This window comes from Styela clava, chromosome 11 (genome assembly GCF_964204865.1).
Source record: "Styela clava chromosome 11, kaStyClav1.hap1.2, whole genome shotgun sequence".
NCBI classification, from domain to species: Eukaryota; Metazoa; Chordata; class Ascidiacea; order Stolidobranchia; family Styelidae; genus Styela; species Styela clava.
In genome coordinates this window covers 18,200,001-18,207,500 of record NC_135260.1, presented here as the reverse complement: position 1 = coordinate 18,207,500, position 7,500 = coordinate 18,200,001, and the positions used below count along the sequence as shown (strand labels likewise).

Sequence of the window (7,500 nt, the reverse complement as noted above, 5' to 3'; positions counted from 1 at the left end):
TTAAAGTACAAACGTGCAAGCATACTAGCCTAACCCTAGGTAAGGCATGTCAGAGCGAAAGACAGTAAACTCGAATGAGCCAAGAAAGAGCGGTGCGGGGCCGGTCGGAGCGCACCCTTTTCTCGGTGGCTGGCGGGCGAGAGAGTGCTGCGTCGCCGGCATCGGCGTCGAAAGAAGCCGAGCCGAAAAAAGTTAAAGTACAAACGTGCAAGCATACTAACCTAACCCTAGGTAAGGCATGTCAGAGCGAAAGACAGTAATTTCGAATGAGCCAAGAAAGAGCGGTGCGGGGCCGGTCGGAGCGCACCCTTTTCTCGGTGGCTGGCGGGCGAGAGAGTGCTGCGTCGCCGGCATCGGCGTCGAAAGAAGCCGAGCCGGAAAAAGTTAAAGTACAAACGTGCAAGCATACTAACCTAACCCTAGGTAAGGCATGTCAGAGCGAAAGACAGTAATTTCGAATGAGCCAAGAAAGAGCGGTGCGGGGCCGGTCGGAGCGCACCCTTTTCTCGGTGGCTGGCGGGCGAGAGAGTGCTGCGTCGCCGGCATCGGCGTCGAAAGAAGCCGAGCCGAAAAAAGTTAAAGTACAAACGTGCAAGCATACTAGCCTAACCCTAGGTAAGGCATGTCAGAGCGAAAGACAGTAAACTCGAATGAGCCAAGAAAGAGCGGTGCGGGGCCGGTCGGAGCGCACCCTTTTCTCGGTGGCTGGCGGGCGAGAGAGTGCTGCGTCGCCGGCATCGGCGTCGAAAGAAGCCGAGCCGAAAAAAGTTAAAGTACAAACGTGCAAGCATACTAGCCTAACCCTAGGTAAGGCATGTCAGAGCGAAAGACAGTAATTTCGAATGAGCCAAGAAAGAGCGGTGCGGGGCCGGTCGGAGCGCACCCTTTTCTCGGTGGCTGGCGGGCGAGAGAGTGCTGCGTCGCGGGCATCGGCGTCGAAAGAAGCCGAGCCGAAAAAAGTTAAAGTACAAACGTGCAAGCATACTAACTTAACCCTAGGTAAGGCATGTCAGAGCGAAAGACAGTAATTTCGAATGAGCCAAGAAAGAGCGGTGCGGGGCCGGTCGGAGCGCACCCTTTTCTCGGTGGCTGGCGGGCGAGAGAGTGCTGCGTCGCCGGCATCGGCGTCGAAAGAAGCCGAGCCGAAAAAAGTTAAAGTACAAACGTGCAAGCATACTAGCCTAACCCTAGGTAAGGCATGTCAGAGCGAAAGACAGTAATTTCGAATGAGCCAAGAAAGAGCGGTGCGGGGCCGGTCGGAGCGCACCCTTTTCTCGGTGGCTGGCGGGCGAGAGAGTGCTGCGTCGCCGGCATCGGCGTCGAAAGAAGCCGAGCCGAAAAAAGTTAAAGTACAAACGTGCAAGCATACTAACCTAACCCTAGGTAAGGCATGTTAGAGCGAAAGACAGTAAACTCGAATGAGCCAAGAAAGAGCGGTGCGGGGCCGGTCGGAGCGCACCCTTTTCTCGGTGGCTGGCGGGCGAGAGAGTGCTGCGTCGCCGGCATCGGCGTCGAAAGAAGCCGAGCCGAAAAAAGTTAAAGTACAAACGTGCAATCATACTAGCCTAACCCTAGGTAAGGCATGTCAGAGCGAAAGACAGTAAACTCGAATGAGCCAAGAAAGAGCGGTGCGGGGCCGGTCGGAGCGCACCCTTTTCTCGGTGGCTGGCGGGCGAGAGAGTGCTGCGTCGCCGGCATCGGCGTCGAAAGAAGCCGAGCCGAAAAAAGTTAAAGTACAAACGTGCAAGCATACTAGCCTAACCCTAGGTAAGGCATGTCAGAGCGAAAGACAGTAATTTCGAATGAGCCAAGAAAGAGCGGTGCGGGGCCGGTCGGAGCGCACCCTTTTCTCGGTGGCTGGCGGGCGAGAGAGTGCTGCGTCGCCGGCATCGGCGTCGAAAGAAGCCGAGCCGAAAAAAGTTAAAGTACAAACGTGCAAGCATACTAACCTAACCCTAGGTAAGGCATGTTAGAGCGAAAGACAGTAAACTCGAATGAGCCAAGAAAGAGCGGTGCGGGGCCGGTCGGAGCGCACCCTTTTCTCGGTGGCTGGCGGGCGAGAGAGTGCTGCGTCGCCGGCATCGGCGTCGAAAGAAGCCGAGCCGAAAAAAGTTAAAGTACAAACGTGCAAGCATACTAGCCTAACCCTAGATAAGGCATGTCAGAGCGAAAGACAGTAAACTCGAATGAGCCAAGAAAGAGCGGTGCGGGGCCGGTCGGAGCGCACCCTTTTCTCGGTGGCTGGCGGGCGAGAGAGTGCTGCGTCGCCGGCATCGGCGTCGAAAGAAGCCGAGCCGAAAAAAGTTAAAGTACAAACGTGCAAGCATACTAGCCTAACCCTAGGTAAGGCATGTCAGAGCGAAAGACAGTAATTTCGAATGAGCCAAGAAAGAGCGGTGCGGGGCCGGTCGGAGCGCACCCTTTTCTCGGTGGCTGGCGGGCGAGAGAGTGCTGCGTCGCCGGCATCGGCGTCGAAAGAAGCCGAGCCGAAAAAAGTTAAAGTACAAACGTGCAAGCATACTAACCTAACCCTAGGTAAGGCATGTCAGAGCGAAAGACAGTAATTTTGAATGAGCCAAGAAAGAGCGGTGCGGGGCCGGTCGGACCGCACCCTTTTCTCGGTGGCTGGCGGGCGAGAGAGTGCTGCGTCGCCGGCATCGGCGTCGAAAGAAGCCGAGCCGAAAAAAGTTAAAGTACAAACGTGCAAGCATACTAGCCTAACCCTAGATAAGGCATGTCAGAGCGAAAGACAGTAAACTCGAATGAGCCAAGAAAGAGCGGTGCGGGGCCGGTCGGAGCGCACCCTTTTCTCGGTGGCTGGCGGGCGAGAGAGTGCTGCGTCGCCGGCATCGGCGTCGAAAGAAGCCGAGCCGAAAAAAGTTAAAGTACAAACGTGCAAGCATACTAACCTAACCCTAGGTAAGGCATGTCAGAGCGAAAGACAGTAATTTCGAATGAGCCAAGAAAGAGCGGTGCGGGGCCGGTCGGAGCGCACCCTTTTCTCGGTGGCTGGCGGGCGAGAGAGTGCTGCGTCGCCGGCATCGGCGTCGAAAGATGCCGAGCCGAAAAAAGTTAAAGTACAAACGTGCAAGCATACTAACCTAACCCTAGGTAAGGCATGTCAGAGCGAAAGACAGTAATTTCGAATGAGCCAAGAAAGAGCGGTGCGGGGCCGGTCGGACCGCACCCTTTTCTCGGTGGCTGGCGGGCGAGAGAGTGCTGCGTCGCCGGCATCGGCGTCGAAAGAAGCCGAGCCGAAAAAAGTTAAAGTACAAACGTGCAAGCATACTAGCCTAACCCTAGGTAAGGCATGTCAGAGCGAAAGACAGTAATTTCGAATGAGCCAAGAAAGAGCGGTGCGGGGCCGGTCGGAGCGCACCCTTTTCTCGGTGGCTGGCGGGCGAGAGAGTGCTGCGTCGCGGGCATCGGCGTCGAAAGAAGCCGAGCCGAAAAAAGTTAAAGTACAAACGTGCAAGCATACTAACTTAACCCTAGGTAAGGCATGTCAGAGCGAAAGACAGTAATTTCGAATGAGCCAAGAAAGAGCGGTGCGGGGCCGGTCGGAGCGCACCCTTTTCTCGGTGGCTGGCGGGCGAGAGAGTGCTGCGTCGCCGGCATCGGCGTCGAAAGAAGCCGAGCCGAAAAAAGTTAAAGTACAAACGTGCAAGCATACTAGCCTAACCCTAGGTAAGGCATGTCAAAGCGAAAGACAGTAATTTCGAATGAGCCAAGAAAGAGCGGTGCGGGGCCGGTCGGAGCGCACCCTTTTCTCGGTGGCTGGCGGGCGAGAGAGTGCTGCGTCGCCGGCATCGGCGTCGAAAGAAGCCGAGCCGAAAAAAGTTAAAGTACAAACGTGCAAGCATACTAACCTAACCCTAGGTAAGGCATGTTAGAGCGAAAGACAGTAAACTCGAATGAGCCAAGAAAGAGCGGTGCGGGGCCGGTCGGAGCGCACCCTTTTCTCGGTGGCTGGCGGGCGAGAGAGTGCTGCGTCGCCGGCATCGGCGTCGAAAGAAGCCGAGCCGAAAAAAGTTAAAGTACAAACGTGCAAGCATACTAGCCTAACCCTAGGTAAGGCATGTCAGAGCGAAAGACAGTAAACTCGAATGAGCCAAGAAAGAGCGGTGCGGGGCCGGTCGGAGCGCACCCTTTTCTCGGTGGCTGGCGGGCGAGAGAGTGCTGCGTCGCCGGCATCAGCGTCGAAAGAAGCCGAGCCGAAAAAAGTTAAAGTACAAACGTGCAAGCATACTAGCCTAACCCTAGGTAAGGCATGTCAGAGCGAAAGACAGTAATTTCGAATGAGCCAAGAAAGAGCGGTGCGGGGCCGGTCGGAGCGCACCCTTTTCTCGGTGGCTGGCGGGCGAGAGAGTGCTGCGTCGCCGGCATCGGCGTCGAAAGAAGCCGAGCCGAAAAAAGTTAAAGTACAAACGTGCAAGCATACTAACCTAACCCTAGGTAAGGCATGTCAGAGCGAAAGACAGTAATTTTGAATGAGCCAAGAAAGAGCGGTGCGGGGCCGGTCGGAGCGCACCCTTTTCTCGGTGGCTGGCGGGCGAGAGAGTGCTGCGTCGCCGGCATCGGCGTCGAAAGAAGCCGAGCCGAAAAAAGTTAAAGTACAAACGTGCAAGCATACTAGCCTAACCCTAGATAAGGCATGTCAGAGCGAAAGACAGTAAACTCGAATGAGCCAAGAAAGAGCGGTGCGGGGCCGGTCGGAGCGCACCCTTTTCTCGGTGGCTGGCGGGCGAGAGAGTGCTGCGTCGCCGGCATCGGCGTCGAAAGAAGCCGAGCCGAAAAAAGTTAAAGTACAAACGTGCAAGCATACTAACCTAACCCTAGGTAAGGCATGTCAGAGCGAAAGACAGTAATTTCGAATGAGCCAAGAAAGAGCGGTGCGGGGCCGGTCGGAGCGCACCCTTTTCTCGGTGGCTGGCGGGCGAGAGAGTGCTGCGTCGCCGGCATCGGCGTCGAAAGATGCCGAGCCGAAAAAAGTTAAAGTACAAACGTGCAAGCATACTAACCTAACCCTAGGTAAGGCATGTCAGAGCGAAAGACAGTAATTTCGAATGAGCCAAGAAAGAGCGGTGCGGGGCCGGTCGGACCGCACCCTTTTCTCGGTGGCTGGCGGGCGAGAGAGTGCTGCGTCGCCGGCATCGGCGTCGAAAGAAGCCGAGCCGAAAAAAGTTAAAGTACAAACGTGCAAGCATACTAGCCTAACCCTAGGTAAGGCATGTCAGAGCGAAAGACAGTAAACTCGAATGAGCCAAGAAAGAGCGGTGCGGGGCCGGTCGGAGCGCACCCTTTTCTCGGTGGCTGGCGGGCGAGAGAGTGCTGCGTCGCCGGCATCGGCGTCGAAAGAAGCCGAGCCGAAAAAAGTTAAAGTACAAACGTGCAAGCATACTAACCTAACCCTAGGTAAGGCATGTCAGAGCGAAAGACAGTAATTTCGAATGAGCCAAGAAAGAGCGGTGCGGGGCCGGTCGGAGCGCACCCTTTTCTCGGTGGCTGGCGGGCGAGAGAGTGCTGCGTCGCCGGCATCGGCGTCGAAAGAAGCCGAGCCGGAAAAAGTTAAAGTACAAACGTGCAAGCATACTAACCTAACCCTAGGTAAGGCATGTCAGAGCGAAAGACAGTAATTTCGAATGAGCCAAGAAAGAGCGGTGCGGGGCCGGTCGGAGCGCACCCTTTTCTCGGTGGCTGGCGGGCGAGAGAGTGCTGCGTCGCCGGCATCGGCGTCGAAAGAAGCCGAGCCGAAAAAAGTTAAAGTACAAACGTGCAAGCATACTAGCCTAACCCTAGGTAAGGCATGTCAGAGCGAAAGACAGTAAACTCGAATGAGCCAAGAAAGAGCGGTGCGGGGCCGGTCGGAGCGCACCCTTTTCTCGGTGGCTGGCGGGCGAGAGAGTGCTGCGTCGCCGGCATCGGCGTCGAAAGAAGCCGAGCCGAAAAAAGTTAAAGTACAAACGTGCAAGCATACTAGCCTAACCCTAGGTAAGGCATGTCAGAGCGAAAGACAGTAATTTCGAATGAGCCAAGAAAGAGCGGTGCGGGGCCGGTCGGAGCGCACCCTTTTCTCGGTGGCTGGCGGGCGAGAGAGTGCTGCGTCGCCGGCATCGGCGTCGAAAGAAGCCGGGCCAAAAAAAGTTAAAGTACAAACGCGATGCTAATGAGCGAGCCGTTGTCTCGACTAATATGTAGGGGGCGTTCGATCGAGCGTCTGGCTTGAGCGCTTGTCGGCCTAGCAGAACGGTCGCATTGTTATGCCCGGGTTTTAGGCACCGCTGCAGGCGGCCGGCAGAGCTCTTGTTTGTGCGAAACTGAATGGATCGAGCCCGAGAGAGGGCGAGCAAAGAAAAAACGCAAATCGCTCCGCCTGGCACTGCCGGCGAGAGCGTGGACGTCGCGGCCAGCGACTGTCGAAGCTGAGTACGGCCGCAGGCGATCGCCTCGGTCTTAAACGAATGCGACGAGCACGCGCCGGGCGGCCCAGCAAGGGCCGAGCGCAGCTGTCGCAGCTATCTGGTGGATCCTGCCAGTAGTGATATGCTTGTCTCAAAGATTAAGCCATGCAGGTGCAAGTACGAGTTCTCTTAAAGCGAAACTGCGAATGGCTCATTAAATCAGTCTTGGTTTATTTGGTCTCGTAAGCGAAGTGGATAACTGTGGTAATTCTAGAGCTAATACATGCATTAAGCGCCGACTTCGGGAGGCGCGCTTTTATCAGATCAAAACCGACCGGGTTCGTCCTGTGACGTTCGATGACTCTGGATAACCACGCGGATCGTACGGTCTCTGCACCGACGACGTATCATTCAAGTGTCTGCCCTATCAACTGTCGAAGGTACGCTACGTGCCTACCTTTGTGATAACGGGTAACGGGGAATCAGGGTTCGATTCCGGAGAGGGAGCCTGAGAAACGGCTACCACATCCAAGGAAGGCAGCAGGCGCGCAAATTACCCATTCCCGACACGGGGAGGTAGTGACGAAAAATAACAATACAGGACTCTAACGAGGCCCTGTAATTGGAATGAGTACATCCTAAAACTCTTAACGAGTATCCATTGGAGGGCAAGTCTGGTGCCAGCAGCCGCGGTAATTCCAGCTCCAACAGTGTATGCTAAAGTTGTTGCGGTTGAAAAGCTCGTAGTTGGATTTTGGGCGAGCGCCGCCGGTCCGTCGCAAGGCGTGTCACTGGTTGCGTTCGCCTCACCTTCGGTTCTCCGTCGGTGCTCTTGACTGAGTGTCGGCGGTGGCCGATAAGTTTACTTTGAAAAAATTAGAGTGTTCAAAGCAGGCTATTCGCCTGCATAGTGTTGCATGGAATAATGGAATAGGACCTCGGTTCTATTTTGTTGGTTTTCGGAGCACGAGGTAATGATTAAGAGGGACAGACGGGGGCGTCCGTACTCTGCCGTTAGAGGTGAAATTCTTGGATCGGCGGAAGACGAACTACTGCGAAAGCATTCGCCAAGAATGTTTTCTTTAATCAAGAGCGAAAG

At 55.4% G+C, this 7,500-nt stretch overlaps 1 non-coding gene across 1 annotated transcript in view; it reads left to right on the top strand.

Annotated features, from left to right (window-relative positions):
- The first annotated feature begins 6,516 nt into the window (after positions 1 to 6,516).
- LOC144430252 (small subunit ribosomal RNA) overlaps positions 6,517 to 7,500 on the top strand; it is a 1,810-nt gene continuing 826 nt past the window's right edge. The window contains exon 1 of the ribosomal RNA XR_013479407.1: positions 6,517 to 7,500. This exon is cut by the window's right edge and continues 826 nt beyond it. This is a non-coding gene — a ribosomal RNA (small subunit ribosomal RNA).